We start from the raw sequence: 13,612 nt of genomic DNA, 5'->3' as shown, positions 1-13,612 counted from the left end.
ACTACTGTGCTTTGTTTAACACTTAAAAAATCTTATAGATATATACATACATCGTTTTTCGATACAAATTTAAAGAATTGAAAATATTTAAATTATGAAGTTTACGGAAATTTGTATGCTCATGATTGCTTTTACGGCTTTAACATCGGCTCGGCCGACATTCGATAAAATAGCCGAAGCTGTATTGGATGTTTTTGCTGATAGTCCATATAACAGATATCCGACAGACAGTCGTAACTATCATCAGCACCATCACCACGATCATCATAATTATGGAAATGGTGGTGGTCAAGGAAATGGATACTATCAAGAGCCCAATGGTGATTATCCTGTTTATTATCATCCAAATTATCCTTCATATGTAGAGAGACGACCTTATTCGTATGGACCTGATTCTCAATGGAATTATCCACAGGGACCTTATGCACAAGTAAACTATGGTGGTGGTAATGGTTATGCACCCCAAAGAGGATACAAAACACATGGCTATTGAGGAGCGCGAGAGTCCAATTTAGTGTAAAGTTATGTTTTTTTTAATATTGATGGTGTTATTTATTATATTCAAACTTAAATTGCTCATTTACTTTAATTTTGATGTACATATGTACATATGCATATATGCGTGCATACATATTTAGATTAATAAATATTTGTTGTACGTTTGTATGATATAATCAAGGTGAATAAACAAAGTGTAATTGCCAGTTCAATATGATTCTCTTGTAAGGGACTATTATGTCAAACAAAATTTAAGGAAATGAATTAAGCCTATGGGGTGCGTGTAGCATTTTATCACATCTGTTTTTTATACTAAGCTGAGCAGAGCTCACAGAGTACATTAATTTTGTTCGCATAACGGTACCCCGTAACGGCATAAACCAATTGAGATAGATAAATACTTCTATATATCAAAATGATCTTGTCGAAAAAAGAATTTCATTTAGTCCGCCCGTCCGCCCGTCCACCTGTCTGTCCGTTAACACGATAACGTTTGTAAATTTTGAGGTGTCCTAATGAAATTTGGTATGTAAGCTCCTGGGCACTCATCTCAGGTCGCTATTTAAAATAAACGAAATCGAACCATAACCACACCCACTTTTTCGATATCGAAAACTTTGAAAAACCGAAAAAGTGTGATAATTCATTACCAAAGACGGATAAAGCGATGAAACTTGGTAGGTGGGTGGTATGAAGCAGAATAGAAAATAAAAAATAAAAAGAAAAGAAGGTAATTTAAAGGTTTTGCAAGCTGTAATTAGGCAGTCGTTGAAGATATCGTGATGAAATTTGGCAGGAACGTTACTCCTATTACTATATGTACGCTAAATAAAAATTAGCAAAATTGATGACGAACACGCCCACTTAAATAAAAACTTTTTTAAGTCAAATTTTAACAAAAAATTTAATATCTTTACAGTATAAGTAAATTATGTCAACATTCAACTCCAGTAATGAGATGGTGGAACAAAATACAAAAATAAAAGAAAATTTAAAAATGGGCGTGGCTCCGCCCTTTTTCATTTAATTTGTCTATAGAACTTTTAATGCCATAAGTAGAACAAAAATTTACACATCCTTGTGAAATTTGGTAAGGGCATATCTTCTATGACGATAACTGTTTTCTGTGAAAATGGGCGAAATCGGTTAAAAACACGCCCAGTTTTTATATATAGTCGACCGTATATCCTTCCGTTCGGCCGTTAACACGATAACTTGAGCAAAAATCGATATATCTTTAAAACTTAGTTCACGTACTTATCTGAGCTCACTTTATCTTTGTATTAAAAATGGGCGAAATCCGACTATGACCACGCCCACTTTTTCGATCTTTCATTTGATACCCATGTCATATAATAAACACATTCCAGGGCTACCCTAGGTTCATTTTCCTATATGGTGATTTTCCCTTATTTGACAAAGGATGACGGGATATCGTTCAAAAAACGTCACCCTTGGTCTACAATTTGATCGATATTTCCCAAACGTACATATATGATATGGAATTGAAAACCACTTATAAACCATCTACGAAACCCGACGAAACCAACGCAGCTAAGCTCTCAGCTGAGTATGTAATGTTCGGTTACACCCGAACTTACTTGTTTGCATTTAACCTTGTGTGAATGCATTATTTATGACTACAAAGAAAATAATATGAGAACTTCAAAAGCCGACCGTTTTATTGCAATAAATCCAAACACACTGTTACACTTGTTTATCTGACATTATATTGAAAGTGTATTTTGCTAAAAGTAAAACATATCTGTTTACAAACAGTTCAAACAATTTTTTTTGTATTTAATTGCCCAAAAACTATTTTTGTTAGAATTTTTCAGTTTATACACCTAACCTCCTCGAACCTTATTTCCATGTTTCATATTTTCTCATTTCTAATATTGGATTCTGAAGGACTTTCTGTTCGAGTTTCCAAATCGGAAACAGCTCTTGGATATAACAGAGCACGTTTGTAAATACTCAGATCTGACGGACAGCTAATAAAACCAGTTTCCTTAAAATTATTTTCTGAAAGGCGAGATGAATTTGTTAATACAACCCCATAGCTTTCTTCCCATCGCTTCCGTCTTTGTTCTCAAGCTATCGTTTTGAAAAACGGACTACTTTGCTGGAACGTACTGGATCTATATTCGAAAAAGGACCATAATTATGGATGACGCTACCCCAAAACCTTCTACCACACCCAAGGTCCTGGGCTCATTTCTCGACAAGCAAACTGAAAAAATTTAGAAAAAAGTTGTTCCACTCAGAAAAAACTTTTCTAAGTGGGATCGCCGTTCGGCAGTGGTTTGTTAAATACTTCGGGTGTATTTTTAAAAAACATAGGCCCCGTCAATTTGTGGAAAAAAATTAAAAAGGAGCACAACTTAAACTGGAAGGAAAGCCGGTCTTAATAATGATTATGTAGAAATCTTTTTTTCGATACAATCAAGCTTTTTTTTTTGTTTTAATCCAAACTAATTTTGTCTATTTAACGTTTTCTAATGTCTAATATATGTGGTGTACTAGGAGTGGTTGAGGGTAGGTACGCTGAATCTGGATATATAACTGCATTAATTTTTAAAAGTTGAATTAATTTTGGTCTCAAGGTCGGGCTCTTCATTGCGGCACTGGATGTTGTATTTGTGAAAATCGCACTCGGTTCCGATGCTGTACTTTGTTTCGCTGTTGCAGAAGAAATGTGTCCGGGAGAATTTGGCCTGAACAGATTTGTTGTATCCTTGGGTAATGTGGGTTTTCGGGTAGCATTCTGTAACCAAGGGTTGTGATTTATGCTATTACTTTGCATTAACTCATTTCCATTTCTTTCATTTGGTATTGTAATGTTTTTCAAGAAAGGATTGTGCATATACAGACTTTGTGTATTTGTTTTTCTGTCTTGTAGTTTATTAAATGAAGGGTTTTGTGACATTGCTAGAAAGGGGTTGTTAGGAACATTTCTCTTAGGTCTCTTTATAGATGATATTCGTGTGGGGTTAATTCTCATTTGTGGAGGTTTTGGCAGTTTTCTGATTAGAGTTGGTACGAAACGGAGGGTGGGTTGATATGCATTTTGGGATGCGAATGGCTCAATTGTTGTTGTATGTAGGATTTCATTCATGGTAATATCTGTTGTCTGATTCTTAGCATGTTTCATACTTCTGTTTTTTTTCTTGATCTTATGCATGATCTCTTCACTTTTATTTCGCTGTTCCTGAGTTGTTGGATACTGATTTTCTTTCATTTTAATATTCTTTTCACATTTATTTTTATTATTATAGTCCATATTTTTGTAATTTTTGTTGTGAATTTCTGTTAGATTATTATTATTTATTTCCGATTCCTGAATTTCTTTCTTTTGATGTTTTCGATTGTATTTATATGAGGTGAATGCTTGTTGTTGTTTCAGATAACGATGCTGTGTAAAGGCGTTTTCTCCACCATCATTAAAAGAAGATGATGCTAACTGTTCCGATTGAAATTCTTTGTCAAATATGATCAGTGATTGTTCACGGTAACTATCTCCGATTTTATGATTGATAGCGACTTTTGATATCATTTTTCCATTGTAGCCATAGATTTGCACGAAAGCAATAACAATAATGAGTATATAGTATTTCATTTCGTAATGCTCATATTTTATTCGATTCTCATTTCTAAATTAAAAACATGTATACATGTGTTGTTGTGCGTTCATCTGCGCTCCATGTAGAACTGACCGATGGAAATAAAATATAAAGAGAAGATGGCTAGTAAACAAAAACAAAATAATTATTAAACTGCGCTACATAAAAATTATGCAGAGTCAACCTAATAAAACCGCACTGCGTTTTTTTAGCGCACGCAAACCTATTTTATTTTGACTATGACTATCCGCCATTCTATTTTAGAACGGCAGTATATACGAAATCTGGTTTTGTTTTTCAGTACAAGTTCAACTCAGATTGTCAGTTAAACTACGCTTTAACTTATTCCACAGTTTTTCAGTCTACTTTAACCTAGCGCGGCTCCAGGGGGGTGGCGGGCGGGCGGGGGGCGGGGAGCGACTTTATTTTGTATTGACTGTAATGAAATCTATAATACTAATCTACGTAGTAGTTTCTTATCACAAAACGGATTTTTACTCATTTTTAATTTTTCTTGCTTTTCTACGTTATATATATTTAAAAAAAAAATGTTCTCCCCTACGAGAATCATAGCGTACTTAGAAAAAGAGGGAATTTTTATAAAGCAAAAAATGCTATTACTTAAGTTGAAATAATTTAATTAACAACTTGTGGTTCTCTAACTGGACTTAAATGTAAGATTCCATATTACAGTATTTTCACGAAAATAAAATAAAATACCTGTAACTTATTTTTGATTAATTACGCTTCATTACTGCTAACAACCAGGTGTTTATTTCTCACAATAAACAGCTGTTGGTTTTGGTGGTTACACCTTGGAGATTTTTTTTCAGCTCCGCCTCAACTCGATATCCAATGTAGGATATAGTTTGATAATGATAAAAACGTTGAAGTTCCACTCGAGGACTCTAAATTTTACAAAATTTCTCGAAGGTTGGATAATGATTGGAGAATGAAGTTGGATATCAACTCGAGAACTATCTGGTTTAAGAATAATTAAGTAATGATATTGGATACTATATCCGGAACTAGATACATATATATTTCGCTGGAGAAATTTTTTTCCCATGTTTGTTGGGTAAACAAAATCCAGCTGTTGCCGTATATACAAATTATCTAGATAATAAAAAACCAATGTTGCAGCAGAAAAAAGCGTACCTCTAAGGCGGCCATAAACTGTGACTTAAAAACTGCTCAGTAGTTTAACTTTAAATTTGACTAAAGTTTAAGGCAACTTAGTTTAAGCTTAGCTTAACCAACTACTGGAAGACGGGCCTTAACCACTTCGTTTAAAACTTATTTAGTCCAAAATATTATGAAGATTTAGAGCTTTTTTACAAAAACATATTTTTTTTGTGGTTTTGATATTGCTTGCAGGTTATTTGAAGTTTAAGTGCCATAGATTTTGCTTAAAAAAATAATAAAAATTGTAAATCTGTCTATGACTATTAACTTGTTTATACCAACACAATAACTGTGGTGTAAAACCGATTTGGCTTACCACACATTTTCTTGAAGATTTTATACTTACATTACTATATCGCTATCAAAGAAACCGTCCTCAAATAGATAAGTACGAGTTTTTTTTTTATTAAGCATCTTGAATTGCAAAATATCTGCAAAAAGTTTACATTATCTTTATTTTACGATGCCTAACTAAATTTTCAAACCCCACAGTATATTGAATGCAGTTTAATGGGAAAACTCTGTGAAAGAAGTCATTTTCAGTTCGGATTGAATTCGAATTCGTTCTAACCTTCTGGAGATATGAACTACCGATTTGAAAACGAAGCCAATTCGTACCGCTTCATATTTTCAAAGCGATATGGTTTATACATGTGTTTAGACTGTTAGCGCATTGTATCAAGGCGACATTTAAGTGAACACCTTTCTTAACACTCTTATATTAACTTCTCTTGTATGTATGTTTGTTTGTAACTCTCTAGGCTAGGCGCGCAAAGGAGAGTGCTTAAATAACTCGCTATAAAACGAGTTGTGCTTAATAGCGGAGGCACGAACCGCTGTGCTACGGCGTATTTTTTAGTTTTTTGAACCTATATTTATACTCAGTTGAGCAGAGCTCACAGAGTATATTAAGTTTGATTGGATAACGGTTGGTTGTACATATATAAAGGAATCGAGATAGATATATACTTCCATATATCAAAATAATCAGGATCGAAAAAAAATTTGATTGAGCCATGTTCGTCCGTCCGTTAACACGATAACTTGAGTAAATTTTGAGGTATCTTGATGAAATTTGGTATGTAGGTTCCTGAGTACTCATCTCAGATCGCTATTTAAAATGAACGATATCGGACTATAACCACGCCCACTTTTTCGATATCGAAAATTTCGAAAAACCGAAAAAGTGTGATAATTCATTACCAAAGACAGATAAAGCGACGAAACTTGGTAGATGAGTTGAATTTATGACGCAGAATAGAAAACTAGTAACATTTTGGACAATGGGCGTGGCACCGCCCACTTTTAAAAGAAGGTAATTTAGAAGTTTTGCAAGCTGTAATTTGTCAGCCGTTGAAGATATCATGATGAAATTTGGCAGGGACGTTACTCCTATTACTATATGTACGCCTAATAAAAATTAGCAAAATCGGAGAAGGACCACGCCCACTTAAAAAAAAAAATTTTTTTTAAAGTAAAATTTTAACAAAAAATTTAATATCTTCACAGTATATAAGTAAATTATGTCAACATTCAACTCCAGTAATGATATGGTGCAACAAAATACAAAAATAAAAGAAAATTTCAAAATGGGCGTGGCTCCACCCTTTTTCATTTAATTTGTCTAGGATACTTTTAACGCCATAAGTCGAACAAAAATTAACCAATCCTTTTGAAATTTGGTAGGGGCATAGATTTTATGATGTTAACTGTTTTCTGTGAAAACGGCCGAAATCGGTTGATGCCATGCTCAGTTTTTATACACAGTCGTTCGTGTGTCCTTCCGCATGGCCGTTAACATGATAACTTGAGCAAAAATCGACATATCTTTAATGAACTTAGTTCACGTACTTACTTGAACTCACTTTATCTTGGTATGAAAAATGAACGAAATCCGACAATGACCACGCCCACTTTTTCGATATCGAAAATTACGAAAAATTAAAAAAATGCCATAATTCTATACCAAATACGAAAAAAGGGATGAAACATGGTGAGGTAATTGGATTGGTTTATTGACGCGAAATATAACTTTAGAAAAAACTTTATAAAATGGTTGTGACACCTACCATATTAAGTAGAAGAAAATGAAAAAGTTCTGCAGGGCGAAATAAAAAAACCCTTAAAATCGTGGCAGGTATTACATATATAAATAAATTAGCGGTATCCAACAGGTGATATTCTGGGGCACCCTGGTCCACATTTTGGTCGATATCTGGAAAACGCCTTCACATATACAACTACCACCACTCCCTTTTAAAACTCTCATTAATACCTTTAATTTGATACCCATATCGTACAAACACATTCTAGAGTCACCCCTGGTCCACCTTTATGGAGATATCTCGAAAAGGCGAACACCTATAGAACAAAGGCCCACTCCCTTTTAAAAATACTCATTAACACCTTTCATTTGATACCCATATCGTACAAACAAAGTCTAGAGTCACCCCTGGTCCACCTTTATGGCGATATCTCGAAAAGGCGAACACCTATAGAACAAAGGCCCACTCCCTTTTAAAAATACTCATTAACACCTTTCATTTGATACCCATATCGTACAAACAAAGTCTAGAGTCACCCCTGGTCCACCTTTATGGAGATATCTCGAAAAGGCGAACACCTATAGAACGAAGGCCCACTCCCTTTTAAAAATACTCATTAACACCTTTCATTTGATACCCATATCGTACAAACACATTCTAGAGTCACCCCTGGTCCACCTTTATGGAGATATCTCGAAAAGGCGAACACCTATAGAACAAAGGCCAACTCCCTTTTAAAAATACTCATTAACACCTTTCATTTGATACCCATATCGTACAAACAAAGTCTAGAGTCACCCCTGGTCCACCTTTATGGAGATATCTCGAAAAGGCGAACACCTATAGAACGAAGGCCCACTCCCTTTTAAAAATACTCATTAACACCTTTCATTTGATACCCATATCGTACAAACAAAGTCTAGAGTCACCCCTGGCCCACCTTTATGGCGATATCTCGAAAAGGCGAACACCTATAGAACTAAGGTCCCTCCCTTTTGAAATACTCATTAACACTTTTCGTTTGATACCCATATTGCACAAACGAATTCTAGAGTCACCCCTGGTCCACCTAGAACGAAGGCCCACTCCCTTTTAAAAATACTCATTAACACCTTTCATTTGATACCCATATCGTACAAGCAAAGTCTAGAGTCACCCCTGGTCCACCTTTATGGCGATATCTCGAAAAGGCGAACACCTATAGAACTAAGGTCCCTCCCTTTTGAAATACTCATTAACACTTTTCGTTTGATACCCATATTGCACAAACGAATTCTAGAGTCACCCCTGGTCCACCTTTATGGCGGTATCTCGAAACGGCGTCCACCTATGGAACTAAGGATTACTCCCTTTTAAAATACTCATTAACACCTTTCTTTTGATACCCATATTGCACAAACAAATTCTAGGGTCACACCTGCTCCACCTTTATGGCGATATCTTGAAACGGCGTCCACCTATGGAACTAAGGATTACTCCCTTTTAAAATACTCATTAACACCTTTATTTTGGTACCCATATTGTACAAACAAATTCTAGGGTCACCCCTGGTCCACCTTTATGGCGATATCTCGAAAATGCGACCACCTATACAACAACCACCACTCCCTTTTAAAACCCTAATTAATACCTTTAATTTGATACCCATATCATACAAACACATTCTAGAGTCACCCCTGGTCCACCTTTATGGCGATATTTCGAAACGGCGTCCACCTATAGAACTAAGGCCCACTCCCTTTTAAAATACTCATTAACACCATTCGTTTGATACCCATATTGTACAAACAAATTCTAGAGTCAACCCTGATCCACCTTTATGGCGATATTCCTAAATGGCGTCCACCTATAGAACTATGGCCCACTCCCTCATAAAATACTCTTTAATGTCTTTCATTTGATACACATGTCATACAAACACATTCCACGGTTTCCCTCGGTTCATTTTCCTACATGGTTATTTTCCCTTATGTTTTCACCATAGCTCTCAACTGAGTATGTAATGTTCGGTTACACCCGAACTTAACCTTCCTTACTTGTTTTATTTTGAAATTGTATTTAACTCAATCTTTAGAAGTGTTAACAATGCAGAACATATGCCTTTTTGGCAGTTTTGAAGTTCACGTTTTCATGAAACTAGTAAAAATTTAGTTTGAGATCTCACCTTAATATTTGCAATTGAACACGAAGTAGAGAGGCGCATTTCTAGCCTTTTTTGTTGAAACGGAATCACCATAAGTAAGGGAGCTTAAAATGTGGCGGATTATAAAATATAAAATAAAATATTTCATCGAAACAGGTCAAGTTGTTTTTGAAATGGTAAACTAAGAAACAAATCTAATAACGTTAAAAAAATCGATCGAAGAACGATGAAAAATACCTTCGGTTTTATACTCAAATCGCCATATTTAATTTGATTTTGGTTTAATTTATAACAGATAACTCCTTGTAAGAGGTTAGGTTAGGTTAGTTTGGGTGGTAGCTGCCCTGATAAGGACATGGACATTGTAAGAACTTGTAGTTAAAAACATTTAAGTAAGAGCGTATTACCTTATGTATATATACAACTAAATAGGTCAAACAGTTTTCGAGATAGTAGCTGGCAACCCTGATTTGGCGGTATGGTGCGCGCTTGACGACCACACCGAATGGGGTCAAAATAATGAAGCCTATTTATAGTCAAATTAAAGTACGTACATAGCTCTTAGGATATTATGGCTAAAAGCGCTTCTAGTTTTTGGCGTCTACTCTATTTTGTTGCTCATTCTCACTAAATGAAGCCTAATCGCGACAAGTCAACGCAACTATCCTTGTTTCGCGTTGAATATGATCACTGCGAATATACGCCAACATTGCGTAGCAAATAAATACTAAGCGAAGTGCTTTGCACTATCCCAAAAAAGATTTTTTACAAAAGAATCCCTGCATATTGTTTTCTCTTTTGTAGCACTGTGTAATTTGGGAAATGGTGAGCTATTCCAGAAAAGACCTTTAAATTTTCCACTCAAAACCGGATCATAGTAATCTTTTTTGTTTGACTATTTAACACGACTTCTGATGTGATGTAGAGAAATAGCGTAAATATTCTCATTCAAAGATTTGTATAAACATACGTACATACATTCAAGCCAGGCGCGTATTCAGGGGGGTGCGGGTTTCGGGGGTTCAAACCCTCCTCCCGAAATTTCCGAAAATTAAAAAATATACGTCTGTACTAGAATAATTACTCTATTCACTTTTAAAACCCCTGCTAAGAAAATAGCATTAATATCAATATTGAAAATGCGAAAGAATAAATTTAAATAATATTTCACACTGAGAGAAGTTATTGGTAGCCGCTCCTTTTAAAATATTGAATTTTGCATTATTTTCATGCTGAGTCATCTCATTTCGTATGTTTCACTTGAGTAAAGCCACATAAAAACCGCCAATGTAATTTCATCGATCTCTGGGATTTCAACAAAGACTGAAAAGATATGTAGGAAATGTCGATACAAAAACATTTGAGCGATTTTTCGGGATTGCGCTTCGTTTGCAAGATACAGTGTTTAAAAAAAATAAGGAATATTTTAATGAAAAGTTAATATCTGACAGGCTTTTTGCAATAAATCTATACAATTTTTTTTGAGAGTAGGCAAATGTTTTGTCTACAAAAAGAATATACAGGCGAGTTATTAACTTTTCACTAAAATATTCCATTAAAAAAAATTGTTTTCTTGCAAACGAAGAGGAGTCTCGAAAAGTTTAATTTTGTATCGACATTACCCATACATTTTTGCTTCGTTGTTGAAATTCTAGAGATTAATTAAAAAAACTTGTGCGGTTTTGACGCGGCTTTACCCACCTCTCAATAAAAATGCAATGAAAGAAATCTCTTATCAAGTAAATCAAATGAAAATATGATCAAGAATATTTTTTTTGTATTACGCCATAATAAAAAACATAGCAAAACTTTTTCAGGCATTGTTCGACAATCCCAAAGGAGGAGCGACCAAGCACGTTCATTGATGCATTACATAATTGTTCCTAGCGAACGCTGTTTCTCTTCCCTTCGAAGGTTAAAAACTTATCTAAGAAATACAATGGGCCAGGAGAGGATGAATGGGCTGGCTCTACTCAACATCCACTCTACAATTGAAGTAACTCATGAAGAAATCCTAAACAAAATGGCAAAACAAACAAGAAAAATAAATATTGTTATGTAGAAAGAAAGAAAATTTTCAAATAAATAAAAGTATAAATATGTAATATGTAAAAATATAAATATGTGTATATTTACAGGTAATTATTATTTACTGACACTTTGGCCAAAACCGCTACCCCTTACGAAATTTTTTTCTGGCTACGCGCCTGATTCAAGCAAATGCCCATTAGACTGTAACTGTTTACTTTTTTTCACACGCGTATTGCATCTAGTTGGTCTACTTTAGGCTGGAGCCCAAGTAATTAATCGGACCCGGAGTCAACTGGCAGATCCCTTTGACTTGTGTGTTAAATGTGAGGCTATCAGCTTAAAATTGCTGTAACCCACAATTTATGCTCGATATGGTTTTGGTCTAAAATTATTACTTTCATTATGAGCTTTCTTAACTTTAGTTTACTCCTCGGCTCTTGTGGTGATCCAAGAGTAATGATAAGCGGTTACTTGTAGTGCAAAAAAGATAAAAATTAAATGTATTAGGTAAAGGAGTTGAAGCTGGAAATAACATTGATAAAAGACGAAGACCGTAAAGATATCGTGAAAAAAACACATACATATGTAGATAAGGTTATAGGGATCTCTTATTGAAGTATTCAAACATGCATATGATAAAGGTCTCTGCGCGTTGACTGCCCGAGAGGGTCTACCGACAAACAGATATCAATCGCAATTCAATAGCAAATCTCGAAAAGTTCCAAGCAAACCGAATTAAGGTTTTGACGCGTTCTAAGACCATATTATTCAAGCGGAGGTATTTGTTGTTCACTTCACGGCAGTTTATATCTGCACAGGTGTATGGATTTATTCGGGATTATTTTTTTTTTTAATATTTACTCAAGTCCTAAGATGCACACGTGAACCGACTTATAAATTAGTTCAAGTTCAAGTAAAAAGATTAAACTAAAATAGCTGTTTTTACATGAATAAAGAGAAATCAACAAACTCTTTGAAGATTTGAATCGACTGTAGAGCTCAGCAACTGTATGTATGAAACAACTTCAATTATAAGGCTGCAGCGAATCGCTTTTGTTCTGAACTAGCGCAAAACTATCTCATAAAGACACGGTACTCGTTCTAAATCTGTCCCATCGCAGTGATTTTAACTGCTACTTTTAACATTGTTGTGTGCCAAGAAGTGGCTATTGCCCCCCTTTACTTGAACACGTTGTTAACTGGTTGAGTCGTAGGTGATTCTGAAATAGTCTCTGCCTTTTAGCTATTAATTTAAATTCCTATAGCTCGTACTTAGGCGCTGGGCATAATATCGTGGCTACCAATTGTCCAGGGGGCCTACTCTGTATTGCGATGCGGAAGAAAAAATACGCGAAATCGCAAAATCGGTACTCTGTATCTTGAAATTCGCATGCATATTTTGACTTTCGCATTCACATTTTGCCCATTCGCAATTTTTATCCCTTTTCGCATTGCCACCACTCTGTATAGCGAAAGCGAATGTCAAACAGCATTAATTTTGGCATTTTTCTTGCTACAAGTAATAGGTATTGGCATTGTTCAAATATGAAAGTATTAATTGGTGATTTTATAAATTGATATCTTTATATTCATTGTACATTCTTTTAAAAATATATATGACAACTCAAAAAACAAAAACACAAAAGCAACAATTTGAAATCCTAGTGGGCTTCATGGCAATACACCCAGATTTGGCCAAAGTGTTACGTAAAACACCCAACGCGAAAACGACTTCAACGTTGTAGAAACTTTTATTATTTCAGGAACTGCCGTTGCTCTCCGTGGTTTTTCAACTCACTTTTAATGTTATTTAGCACATACAAAAAGGCTTCCTTATTAAGCCGAAAATTCTGCACAAAACTAATGAATAGAACATAAAGCAATAGTATATGAGTAATTTTGTAACGTTTAAATTACCTTTGATCGCTGAGACTCATAGTCTTATAATCCTCCTATCAATCCTTTCTTCATTTAATGGTCCCATAATGCTACAGAATCCATTTTTTAATTTGTTCAACAAAAATTAATCGTTTGCCGAAATTGTAATCGCCTTGTTTCTTTTGTTCTCTTTCTTTGACGTTTGGTCA

General features: G+C 34.9%; 1 protein-coding gene across 2 annotated transcripts in view; it reads left to right on the top strand.

The window, feature by feature from the left end:
- The window catches only part of CycB3 (cyclin B3), a 29,403-nt gene extending 17,868 nt beyond the window's left edge, over nucleotides 1-11,535 (top strand). The window contains exons 3-4 of one of the 2 annotated variants that reach the window (XR_010949190.1): nucleotides 3,905-4,009; nucleotides 11,312-11,535. The gene's annotated coding sequence lies outside the window, so the exon portion shown is untranslated. The remainder of the gene's footprint in view (nucleotides 1-3,904; nucleotides 4,010-11,311) is intronic. The other variant, XR_010949191.1, reaches the window with a different exon arrangement.
- The last annotated feature ends 2,077 nt before the right edge of the window (nucleotides 11,536-13,612 follow it).

Source organism: Eurosta solidaginis, chromosome 1, assembly GCF_040869045.1.
Source record: "Eurosta solidaginis isolate ZX-2024a chromosome 1, ASM4086904v1, whole genome shotgun sequence".
Taxonomy (NCBI): Eukaryota; Metazoa; Arthropoda; class Insecta; order Diptera; family Tephritidae; genus Eurosta; species Eurosta solidaginis.
Note: the sequence above shows the minus strand (reverse complement) of the source record. Positions and strands in the feature narration are given on the sequence as shown.